The following is a 13,377-nucleotide window of genomic DNA, read 5'->3' as shown; positions in this document are numbered from 1 at the left end:
ACAGTTTATATACCTTTTTATGGCAGGACCCTCCCCTGTTTCCCCACTGAGTGGGTAATCCAGATTCACAATCTATCTGATGCTTCACAAACAATGCATGGCCTTCAGTTGCCGGCCTGTTAAATTTCAAATTTCTTTTGACATTTTTACTGCTTGAAGTGGTAATGTTTCTTCACTTATCTGACTTGACTTGACACCGTGATTTTCACCTAATTGTCCTAAGGAGTCTGGTTGTCTGCATTTTACAAGGTCGCCTGCTAAACTTTCTTATCACTGTAAGCATATCTCAGTACCACATTCCCTCCTTCTAAACAATGTAACTCTGCAAAAACAACATTTCTATTCCCACAATTCCCCCCTTTTCTTTTTTTTATAAACTGTTGATTTTTGCAAAAACTCTTTTTATTTTTATTTATTTATTTATTTTAAGTGTAATTTGGTAAATATCTTCCTCTTCTTCACTTTCTTTGCTCTCCATTTCCTCTAATATCATTTTATCTGAGTAGGGTGGTGGATCTATGGTCATTTGTTTCAATAATGTGGTTTCAATTAACCGCTGGACAAGTCCCCTTACACAGGGGATAACGCAACAGCCAATAGCTGTCAAAACTCCTGCTACTATAATCAAGGATGTAAATATGGACATTACCATCCCTTTCCATTTACCAAACCAAGATTTCAACCATCCTGTGATGGAAGTGTCTGCTCCCGAATTTTCTGCTAATTCATTGGCAAGGGTGGTAAGCCCTTGCAATGCTCTTGTTACTGTGCCATCCGGGGCAGTATTGTTACGGATAAAAGTACAACAATGGTTGCCCAGCATCACGCATACACCACCCTTCTCCACAAGCATCATATCTAATGCTATCCTGTTTTCCCAAGCCATTTTGCTGATGGCATCTAGTTGTTCAGCGATTCCTCTCATCGCATCCTTGGTATAATTGATGAATCTCTGCTGATTATAATAGAAATAATTAATCCAATCCACATTTTTATTGATTGTTACCCACCAGAACAGTAACTCAAACCCTGCAGCAATTTAATTTCTGGCTTTATATTCATCCGGAACTCCTCTAGGTACCCCAACAGAATCTATGTATACTCTATCATCAAATGATATTCCTAAGCCTCCTTTACTTCTTCTGGGTATTTGTGATGTTTCTCTTTCAAATGCCAGGGTGAAGGGTATAGCTGATTGAACAAGTGCACAAGTGCCTTCCCAATTAGATGGTAGGGTGGACCGTAAGATCTTCCCTCCACTGTACCACCAGAGATCTGCCCTGGGGATCTCTAGTCTTGAGCAGTTTCCCATCAAGTCCTTGGTAGCACAAGGCAAATTCTCCCAGATGCCAGGTAGCACTCACACCCTGCCGTGAGAGGCAAACTGTATGGTTACCTATAGCTGTAGAGAATGCAGGGGGAACTGTGATATTGTTATCATGCAAGAAACAGCAAAGAGAGACTTACAGGCCTCATTTCCCCAGGCAGTCTTTTCTTGGTACAATGCAATCATACATCGCATCCCTTGGGAGTCTTTGGTCCACCCCCATGGGAAGGGCACTATCTGGGCAATCGGTCATCCCGAGGCACAAGCATAGCAGTAGCTACAGTTGAGACTCTGGACAGTATATTTGACCCATTCTATCCAGGCATTCACGTCCCCATACCCTGTTTGAATCTCAAATGTTTGAACTGCCACATTTCAGAGGGCCTCCTGTTTACTCTCCTGTTTTCTCCTTGAGTTTCTCCCTTTCTCTGATGGCAATAGAGGATTGTTTCCATACAGCTATTCTCAATCTGGCTGTTGTGTCTCTCACAGTTATTTGTTCTTTCTGCTCAATTGTCATTGGGCATTTAAATCTCCACAAGCTAACACCTCACAAGCATCAAATGTCACGGCTTGTGGTACATAACCCTCTGTCACAGTCACCCATATTTTGATGGGGTATCCCGTTTTTGCTATTATCTGGTCATGCCTTTTCCAAGTTACCAATTGACCAAGGCCTTCTCTGAGGCCTAGAATCACTAAAAACAAAATTAGTAATCAATTTTTCCCTGTCATTATTTTTAAACCTTAGGTTTCCAAATAATTATCGATACAAAAATAAGATGTACACTACTACTATAACAACCCCCCCCTTGGGAGCACTGCAGTTCGCTATAGGTCTGTCCTTTCTCTCAATCACAAGTCACACTCATTAGTTACCTGTGAAAATAAAAGGTGAGTTTACAATTGTAAGCTCTTATCCTGCTCAGAGTCCACTACGAGATTTTTCTCTTCAATTTCAACTTCCAACAAGTCTTTTGTAGGAACAGCTTCCCAGGTACTAGCGTCGACAGATGCCTTCACTCGAGTATAGTGAGTCCAACCTTTTTCCGCAGTTCTTACGGCTGTTTCAGTGGTCAGTAATTGTCCTTCCCATTCAGGCCGGAGTTGACTCTTTCCAGGTCCGAATCAGGACCCAGTTTCCTGGATGATGGTGGTGAATGGGGAATTCCAAAGGTGGGGTTTGAGCCAACAACCCACAGGTCCTGAGAGATGACAAAGAAGAGGACAACCCCAGAATACAGTTCTTAAGGAAACTCTCTTATTTTGAATTGTGGTATCTCATCCCTTCTGCCCAGATAGGGCAATCTGAACAGCATCTCATATGGTGAAATTCCTATATCCTTTCTTGGTGCTGTTTAAACCTGTAGGAGTAAGCATTTTACCCAAGGAAGTTGGGTTTCTAACACTAGTTTAGTTAATTGCTTCTTTAATGTCTGATTCATTCGCTCCACCTTCCCAGCAGAGGAGGGGTGCCAGGGGCTGTGAAAATCCCACTCAATCTCTAAGGCCTGCTTTAACCCTTGCAGTAAAGCTTACACCCATCTAGTCACGTGGTCAATTAGGACAAACAAGTAACTCAGTAAAGTTTACCTGTATACTTTGGAAAGGTCAAACCCCTGGCTCCCGTCCCCCTCTAGATGGGTTACAGAACACCTTTTTATTTACCTTTTGACATATGGTACATCCTCTACATATGTGCTTCCCTAAAGTGTATATTCCTACACAGACATACTTTCTTAGCACAATATCACACATTGCTTGCACCTCCTAATGACTCTTCTGATGTAAAACAGTTAATATTTGCCTCATTATCACTTTATTCAACATTTCTCTCCCATCAGGGAGTATCGATTTTCCTTCAGACTTCATGGCTCCTGATTCCTTAAAAAATCTTTCTTTTAAAACTTTTTAGTTCTTTCTTAATTTTCAACAATTCCCTGAATCCTCTCTGCATTTATTCTGTTTTCCTTCAGACATTAGATGCCTTAAATACCTGACTTCTCTTTCTCCATATTGTAATTTATTTATTTATTTATTTATTAATACTCCCAAGCCCTGCTTTCCCAGAAAGTTGAATAGCTTGTTAGTAGCTTTCTTCACAACTCTTTTCTCCTGTCCTGACAATAGAAAATGATCCACATATCTGTAACATTAATACCTCCTTGGGAGGTTGTAATTGCTCCAATATCTTTTGTTATTTAAACTGACCCAAATAGATAGGTGGCCCTGTAAACCCCTGAGGTAAAATTGTCCACCTATATTGTTGCTTCCGCCCCCATTTCAGGGTCTTTCCAGTCAGAGGTGAATATACATGTATGTTTGCTCTCAGGGCCAGAGAGCACTCCATTAATAACACTGTTATTCCAGTCTAACAATTTACTATTTGAATGCCCAATTTAATCATCAAATCCCTTCCCAACAAATTAGTCCTTGCCTTGGGTACATACAATAATTACCCAGTGATCATTTTATCCCCTAGTCTCAGCTTGGTATCCCCCCCAAAGTGGCACTGTTATCCCAGCCCCACTTTTTAGGGTTTCATTAGTTAATTTAATCCCTGATACTTTACAGGTCAGTAATGACCTAGCTGTTCCCCAGTGGATTGGGTTTGATGGCAAGGTTCGGGGGCTGTGAGTAGGGGGGTGGGAAACTGCAGTGGCAGCCCCCGTGAGAAAAACCCAGAAACCTCCCCGTGGCAGATAAGGGACAATTTCATCTGGCCCTAAGGGGCCCACTGCTGCCCAGAGCCAAGCCATGAGCAATACAGTCCGTGCCTCTGTGAGAGCACATCCACGAAAACAAACAAACAAAGAAACAAACAAAAACCTGCTGCTCAACAGCAGTTGGGAGAGCGAGAAACCCCCCCGCAGACACCAAAGTCAGTGCAGAAGGAGGGGGAGGAGGCGCTCCAGGCGCTGGAGCCGAAGCCCCCCTGCGGCCGCTGGAGAGGCCCCTGGTGGAGCAGGCTGTTCCCCCCCACCGTCCCCCTCCCCGATGCTTGGGAAACTGACCAAACACCACAGCAAATATGCAAATATACCAAAACTTCTAGACTGTTACTTAGATAATGCCTACATCCTCTTTCCCTGCTCATTCAACTTCAGACAGCTCTGTTAAATATTACATGCCACACCTTTAACACCTTCAGCAACCCTTTTAACACTTCCTTCATCTTTCTCCAGACTGTACTTTTCTAATACCAGCACCAAAGGCTCAGTCAGGGTCCAACTTAATTCCATACCTTTTCCCTCCAAGATACTGAAACAACATATCAATATAGCATATTTCATCCCATTTTCCTTCTTTCCTCCTTCTTCCACTCCAGATATTCCTATTCGAAGTGGCCAGCCTGGCCACACTTAAAACATCTTATCAAAGCCTGTCTCTGCTAGGACTCGGGCCACAACACAGGCAGCCTTCTTTGCCTGCCATTCCTTCATCTCTCTTCCTCTCCTTTCCATCCTGGCCCTGACTCCCCCTGAAGATTTTCTTCATCTTTCTCCAACCCTCTGCCTCACTACCCGCTGCACTGTCAATACCATTAGTTTCGCTCTCTGCTTTTCCTTCTCATCTCCCCTCCGGACACACACCTCCAGGGCCTCCCGCAGGAGGGTCTCCCAGTGACTGTTCACTACATCCCCCCACCTTCTGAAGCATTTTCTGCATATTTTTCCAGGCTTTAATCACACAATGAACTTTCAAGAGCCCTTGGGATACTGGGTCCTCAGGTCTCATCCCCAAGTACTTTCTCATTCTGACCCCAAGTCTCTCATATGATTTCTGTGTTGCACACTATTATTATTCCAGCCAGGATTGGCAAGTGGGTATTTCTGCCCTGCCGGTATTACCCCTGGTCCTGGAGGATGAGCTCTTTCCCATTCTTGTATAGCAGCTCTCCTCCTGATCATTCCCATTTCTTTCCCTGTAAACAACATACTTATAGACATAATTCCCTCCCCCAAGAGTATAAATCAGGTCGTAGGAACTGGTCTAATTGTTCAGCTAGGCTGTTGGGGTCCTTGAATAAAGACTTCCTCTCCTTCTTAAAAAGTCCTAACCTCTCTGCTGGTAAGGAGGAGGGGGTAGTTCACCTAAGAGGATACACAGTTAGTGTTAGTACTGTTAGTATCAGGGAAGGCAAAATTCTCAACATATCTTCTACCTTGTTCTAATTCTTGCCAGAGCCAGAGCCTAGAGTACAATCCTTCTTTAGGGACAGTGTTAATTACAGTCCCTGTCTCCCTTCCCGGAGTGACTGCTGCTGCCACTAGTTCAATATTAAGATTATAGGGAGCATAACTTGGCTCCTTCTCTGAAAAAGGAATCTTATTGTTTACACATAAATTTAAAGCCTGAATTTTCATCAGACCCGTATTTTGGCCAAAATACTGCTGTTTCCTTAATTGATTCTTTTGTCCAGACTGATACACAATGTTTAACCTGTGTTTTTTTTTTTTTTTTTTTAATTACTTTTCTTTTACAATCCCTCTAATTTTGGGATTATGTTTCCAATTTCTTATCATTTTTCAGGAAGAACTATTAGTAGGCACTCCCCCAGGGATATCTCCCTGTCCCCTGGAACTCATATTTTCCCATTTTTCCTAACCCTCGCCAGTATGTGCTACAGAATTTTCCCTTCTGCAGTGTACCACACACCAACGTACTGAAAAATGGGGGTGTACCGCCAAGCACTTCCCCGTGCCAGCGTTACCGCACACCTATGAGTTTACCAGATTCCCTGGAACTCGTACTTCCCATCTTTCCTAACCCTCGCCAGTATGTGCTACAGAATTTTCCCTTCTGCAGTGTACCACACACCAACGTACTGAAAAATGGGGGTGTACCGCCAAGCACTTCCCCGTGCCAGCGTTACCGCACACCTGAGTTTACCAGATTCCCTGGTGTACTTCCAAGCACTTCCCTGTGCAAGGATTACCGTACACCAGATTCCCCTGGTGTAGTGCCAGCACTTCCCCGTGCAAGGGCTTACCATACACCAGATCACCCGACCCCCAAGGCAATACTTAATATTTCTTACCTTGGTCTGTGCACAGAGTTACCGGATCGATTCTTAAAAACCCAGAGTGCCTACCTTCTTCCTTTCCCCACTACTTCACGGATCCTGCCTCTTTAACCAGTCTCGGGCCCTCTGTCAGCTTTCCGCAGAACCGCCACCGTCGATGCACAGGACCGCTGAAATCAGCGGGGCATGCCTTCCTGCTGCTGCAGCAGTGGGGCTCCCCAGTAGGTGACTGGATCCCGGACGAGCCCCCAAATTGTGAGAAACACTCCGTAGCCAATAACTTAGGCTCAGGCGAGGATCTCAGTGAAGTAGTAATTTATTCGCGATTGCAATGGCGGGCGCCATTGCTAAGATACTTGAGGAGATGTTACCAGATCAAAATAGTCTGCGACATCTGCTTTTACAGGATCAAGCTGCTATTGACATCTTGCTTTTGGCTCAAAGGCATGGGTGTGAGGACTTTAAGGGAATGTACTGTTTAAACCTTTTTGATCATAATGAGTCAATTCACAAATCCATTACTTTCCTGAAAGAGCTCATGAGAAAGATTCAATATGGTATCAATCGTTTCAATCAATGGTTCACTGATTTGTTTGAAACAATGCATAGATGGTTACTGGGATTAGTCAAAGAGGGATTAAGGATTCTGTTTGCTGTGGTGTCAATCATCATTGCATGTGGTATTGTGATAAATGTGGTTAAAGGGTTACTTGCAAAACTGTTACATTGGGTGTGGTTTGCTCAAAAAAGAAAAAAAAAGGGGGGGGGAATTGTTGAGGGATTTTTTGAAATAGCAAAAATCCCATGGCTTGCTGCAGCTGAGCAAACCAAGCTACCAGGGCAACTATGAGAAGTTCCCATGACAGTGTTCCCACATCGCCCAATTGAGGAATTCAGAAAAATATTGTTACCAGCAGCTGGCTTCAAGGACAAGGTCTATGTGACTGCTAATCACAAGGGGGTTGTTTTCTTGCAGGTGGGGTTGTTTTCTTGTAGTTGTTTGTCTGAGTGCTTTTGACCAATAATCTTGTGTGAGACACTATCCGCCCCTGTTAAGTTCACTATAAAAGTTAGGCTATTCGGGCAATAAAATGGAGCATGATCTGACTCTACTGGTGTCTGTCGTGCTTTCAACCGTGCTTCCTGCAACAACACTCAGTCAGGCTGAGACTTGAGATAACTTGAGTCAACTGTCTGTTATGTCTTGTTAACTGAGACATCCTGTTGTCTGCTGACCCCCAGTTAAACCGAAAGACAACTCAGCATTTTTACAGCTTGGAAAACAACTGATTAAGCAAAAGGTGAAAAGTGCATCACGAGGAAGACCTACGGCCTTCCTCCCAAAGACCACTGCCCACATTCCGAAGACCCTGGCCCACAATTCTTAGAAGGCTTTGGGCAAGCGCAAGGACTGATAAGCTAATTAGCATACGAAGCGAGAGTGGGCGGGGTTAGGTAATGAATATGTATAGGCACTAATAGAATATTCATTTTTTCACTGTATAAATATGATATAGTTTGTCACTTCAAACATGCACGATAGGCGGAAAGATCCCCCGTGCATCCAGTGCTGCAATAAAGAATATACCACTTAAGGAAATTTCGGCTTTGATCTTTAAATCACAGGAATGACAGGGACCTGGGAATTCTACCCTAGCAGGTCCACTGGTACTCTGACCAGGGGACGCACTTCACATCTAAGGTGTTACAGGACTTAACCACAGCCTTAGGCATTAAATGGGAATACCATACTCCATGGCATCCACAAAGTTCAGGTCGAGTTGAGAGAATGAATCAAACGATTAAACAACAATTGGTAAATTAATGATTGAAACCCAACTATCTTGGATAAAATGTTTGCCATTGGCATTACCGAATATTAGGACTATGCCACATAGTGAAACGGTTATCCTATGAGATGTTATATGGAATGCCATATTCCCAAGGAATGCCATGGGATTATTCTTTGATAGAGAATTATGAAAGCCAGAAATATGTGATCATGACAGGGAAACAACTACAACAATTAAGGGAGAAGGGAATTTTAGCACAAAACACCCCACTGGGGTTTGCTATTCATAAGATACAACCAAGAGACAAGGTCTTAATAAAAAAACCTGGAGGGAAGAATCATTGAACCCCCAATGGGAGGGACTGTACCTTGTTTTACTACTGAAACAGCTGTGAGAACAGCAGAAAGGGGTTGGACCCACACATCCAGAGTAAAGGGACCAGTAACTACCAAAGCTTGGAGGGTTGAGTCCATTCCTGGGGAACTGAAACTAAGGCTAAAGAGGGACTAATATCCTGGCAACGAGGCTCTGCAGGAATTAAGGATGCCAAATAAAGGGGACAAGCCTGAAGGGAGGAAAGGGAGAAGGCAAGACCGGGGCAGGACCCTCCACTGCGGTGTGTATGGTCTACCGAGGGAGGCAACCCCTATGGGTATTGACTGCTGAGTGAGAGGGCCTCGACCGGACTTCTCCCGCACTAAGGTCAGGTTGTTTTAAACCCATATAAAATTGTGATTCGTTTTCCAGGAGCTGGATCACCCCGAAAGGCTGAACGGTAACACAAGCCCAAATCAACCCTGAAAGCGGGCCCAACCCCTTGATTGAAAGCATTTGCGTATTATAATCCAGCTACATGGGCAGAAGACGGATCCTGGGGCTATAGGACCCCAATATATATGCTTAATAGAATAATTAGGTTAGAAGCTGTAGTAGAAATAGTTGTAAATAAAACCGGAGATGCACTTATGTTAATTGCAAAGCAAAATACCAAGATGAGAACAGCTTTGTATCAAAATCGCTTAGCTTTGGATTATTTACTAGCACAAGAAGGAGAAGTCTGTGGAAAATTTAACTTTAGTAATTGCTGTTTAGAGATTGATGATGAAGGAAAAGCTGTAAATGAGCTTGTAAAAGAAATTAAGGAAATTGCACATGTCCCAGTTCAAACCTGGAATGGAATTGATCTAGGAGGATTATGGGGTGAACTTTATGGGCGGTGATTGGCTTGATAAAATAGGGATGGTTGTATTGGGGATATGTGGAGGATTGTTAATAATTCCATGTTTAATACCTTGTATTACCAGACTAATACACTCGGTTATACAAGGAATGCAAATATCTGCGGTACCTGTTGACCCAGAACCAGGGAAAGAGAAAACCCATTCCTTGATGATAATAAAAACAAACAAAGATCCAAAATTGGTATCGATTCGGCAAGTATTAACTCGACTGGAAAGGAAAACACGGATCAATACCATGAAAAAGGAGATGGGGGATTGTGAAATGTGTTCATCTGATTCGTGTCGATATGGAACAATGCTAGGGCCACATGATGAAATATGACCTTCTGTCTTACATACCCTTGTATAAGCACAAGTCTAAGAAAAACAGAGTGGTTAATGTATATAGTTCTTGTATCTTGCAAAGGAACGGTCCAGCAATTTGTGTCAATAGAAGGTTTGAAGGATAAACCTTGAGACTTGGGTCTAGAAGATAAGAGAACAAAAGGGTTTCAAAATAACTGCTGATTATTGCAGGAGACGCTGCGCAAGTCTGACATCTGGCCCAGAGACTACCAAATAAGGAGAGAAGGGAAGCTGAAGGACAACTGAAGGACAAAGCCTGGGAAGAAGACTACGAGCCTTCAGCACAAGCGACCCCCAGAGGGACCACCAGAGACTAATACGCATGCACCAGTGGTAGGGTTCAGATTCCGGGAACTAATTATAATAACCCTGCCTTTTCTAGAAGTATTCATGAATATGTATTATCCTAGGAGCATAAAAACCAGCCGCCTGATGTAATACGTGTGCGTCTTGGTGGAGCAGAGACTCCCGGCGCACCCAACACTGTTTGCTTGCCTCTATTCGTTTAATAAATTGTGAACTTTGATTGCAATCCTATTTGGGACTCAGTCATTTATTACAGCATAGACTGACGTTATGATATTTTCTCATGCTTTCTGTGAAGAATGAACTCTTCTGTAGTGTTGTGGTAAAATATCTTACCGCTACAGATCAAAAATTTTGCCCAGACATAAAGTAATCATGCTGCTCAATAAGAAATTACTGCTCTAATGGCTTTAGAGTGCCAAAGCTCCTGGATGTGGTCAGGCAAGCACAGCAATCCCTTGTCCCTCACCATTTGAGAGCCAGCCTGTGCAGCCCCAGGAGCAGACATGAGGGATCTGCAGCAGATTTGTTTTCTATGTTCTGTTCTGTAGAGCTCAGACCATCAGGTTTCCAAGTGACTTTCCAAAGCAAGTTGTGCATCCACATATTGTTTTTGTGAGCTGCAGAAGTGACGAGCTGTGCACTAACTATACAGTTCACACAGATAAAGGATTGGATGTATAACCTGCGTGATTCTAATTGAACATTCAAACCTCAGATGTTCAGTTTGCACTCTTACTTAGTTACTTAGGCTAAACTCCCCAATCAGGAAATGGAAACACCACTTGTCTGGTTTGTAACTAACGTGCAGACCACAACTGCAACAGTTAAGGTGGAACATAGGTCTCAGAATGAAGCATGAAAGAAGTTTCTCAAATTAAAAAATCATCCCTCACACTGATAAAGCTCAAGAACATGATCCTAGAAAACAAACACAGAACAGCCACCGTCTAACCAAATCTACTTCAGTAAACAGCCAAGGAAGCTTCGTATCAGCTGTTGGTTCTTGTTTGCTCTCCTCTTGTGCCAAAGTTTGTCCGTGTTAAAGCGATGAGGACCCCACTGTAGTGTTAAACTGTGTTATAAGTTAGACCACACAATTTACTGGTCTATTGAAATTATTTTATTAATCAAGTAAGCAGACACAAGCAAAACAGCGCTGGGCGGCTGGGGAGTCTCCGCTCCACCATGGCACGCAACTTCCCCTTTCCAGTGTTGCTGTTTTATAGCATTGAAGTTCCGGCTTGTTGAGACCTGTTGAGACCTGTCGACTTGTCGAGACTTGTCGAGGCCTGTCGACTTGTCGAGACCTGTCGACTTGTCGAGACCTGTCGAGACCTGTCCTGAGACTGCGCAGTCTGTTGTTGGGGGTCGTTATTCTTCCTCCGGTGATCATGTGTTGTGCTTGTGTTCAGGTGGGGGCAAAACAGGATGTCTTGCGGTGGGTGGGTGGTATCTTACAAAATCTTTGTTTTAACAAGGATGTTCACCCAACCCCCCTTCCCCATTTGTCCCCATGTTACAATGCCGTGAGTTGTGAAACCTTATCCCCTCAGTAGATTCTTTAAATTCTCAAGGACAATGAACAAACCCCTACTAATTCATCACAATCCCTCCTTTTTCTTTTTCTAACATATTTTGTTCATTGAATTTTTGCAATATCTGCTTGCTGAGCATCAAAGTTTCTGCGTTGTCCTCCTCCTGCTCAAGAGATTCATACTTAGCACGCACAAGCATAAGATGAGCAGCTTCTAATCAACTTTTCACAATTGCGATTACTTGATTGAATATACATGGTCCAAAAGTCAGTGTTAATGTAAGTAACAACAAGGGGGCCCTGCTATGGTTGATAGCAGGGTAGTAAGCCAAGGTGAGTAATTAAACCAGGATTCATACCAATTCTGACGAGCCTCATTTTCCCTTTTGTGTTTTTCTAATCCTTCCCGCAATTTAGTCATTGTATCTCTTACCACCCCAGTATGATCTTTACTAGATGGTATTCAGCCACTGTGTGATGGGTATACATATACTCTTCAGTATGGTATAGAATCCTTGGTACAATGACCACCTGTACACAAAAATCATGAGATGTGTTAAACAATTTTAAAAATAGGCAAGGAGTGACTCCCAACAATGAACATACCCACCTAGTGTTATTTGCAGGAATTAACCATTTGTATGTTTGGTACATTTTTTTTTTTTTCAGTGGCATGGCACAGATCATTTTTATCTCTTGGAACTGTGCCGATACATCTACCTTTTCCCGTAACTTGGGTCAAAGTTATCCCGATTTCCTGACCCCAACTGCACTTGGAAGAATTTGAATATGGGGGCTTAACACTTACACATAGCCAGCACCCTTCAGTTATCTCCTCGGGTACAACCCCTGTCTTTTTTCACAATGCTTGGAAGCAGTGTGGGAAAGGATAACTCTGTCAACTTATTAGAAAACACTGTAGTAGGTTGGGCAGTCCCAGGTATCTTTATAGTCTGGACAACCAAACCTTCCCCTATTAACTCTTTATTAGGGCCTGACTACCTTGGAAGTCTCGGGTTTTTCCTTCTTTATTAGTATGAGTCCTCCCCTATCTGTTCCATGTTCGTAAAATCTGACATGTTTCCTAGTACCCAGCTAGTATCGTCCAAGTTTGTTATATTTATATATAGAACCTTGCATATTTCTTTATTTCCGTGGAAGGTTCCTGTATATCCTATACCATGCCCTCGCCACCTGTAACAGGGATCCAATTATCGGTTACAACCTTGCAGCCCATATCCTACTTGTAAGAATTTATCCCGACCAGCCCCGAGTGTCCAGTCTGTAGCAATGGTTTCACACCCCCGGTATGCACAATAATACACGTTCAGGCATTTACAGTACCCCTTTCCCAGGTTAGAACTTGGGCAGAAATAAAATCCCATATATTCCCAGCATCGGGGCCTCGAGATCAGCTGACATAGTGTAGAAGTAAAGCTTGGCCCCCCCAATGTTATCTGGGTTGCAATAACCTGTTGATCTTCGAATCGACTTAAAGTCCATTTAAAAGGTTGGTGGGGGTGGTGTTGAGTCGCTATGCAGGATGAAATCACTGCGAGAACCCCCAAATACCGATAGGAATGGCTGAGGCCCATTTCTTTCCCCACTTATTCACTCCTCTGCCTCACTCGTCAGTTGGGTTGCAGCCAACTACGAGGTTTTAGTTCTTCTCGGCAGCAGTAGTGTTCTTCAGGGGAGAGCCTCTACCTTAACCCACGGTACCTATCGAGTTCGTCGCAATGTGAGCTTCAGGTCTTTGTTTCCTGGAGCGATCTCCCACTTCTCGTCACAGATGGGTCCTT

This window comes from Aythya fuligula, chromosome W (genome assembly GCF_009819795.1).
Source record: "Aythya fuligula isolate bAytFul2 chromosome W, bAytFul2.pri, whole genome shotgun sequence".
NCBI classification, from domain to species: Eukaryota; Metazoa; Chordata; class Aves; order Anseriformes; family Anatidae; genus Aythya; species Aythya fuligula.
The sequence above is the reverse complement of the archived record's forward strand: the minus strand, read 5'-3'. Positions refer to the sequence as shown.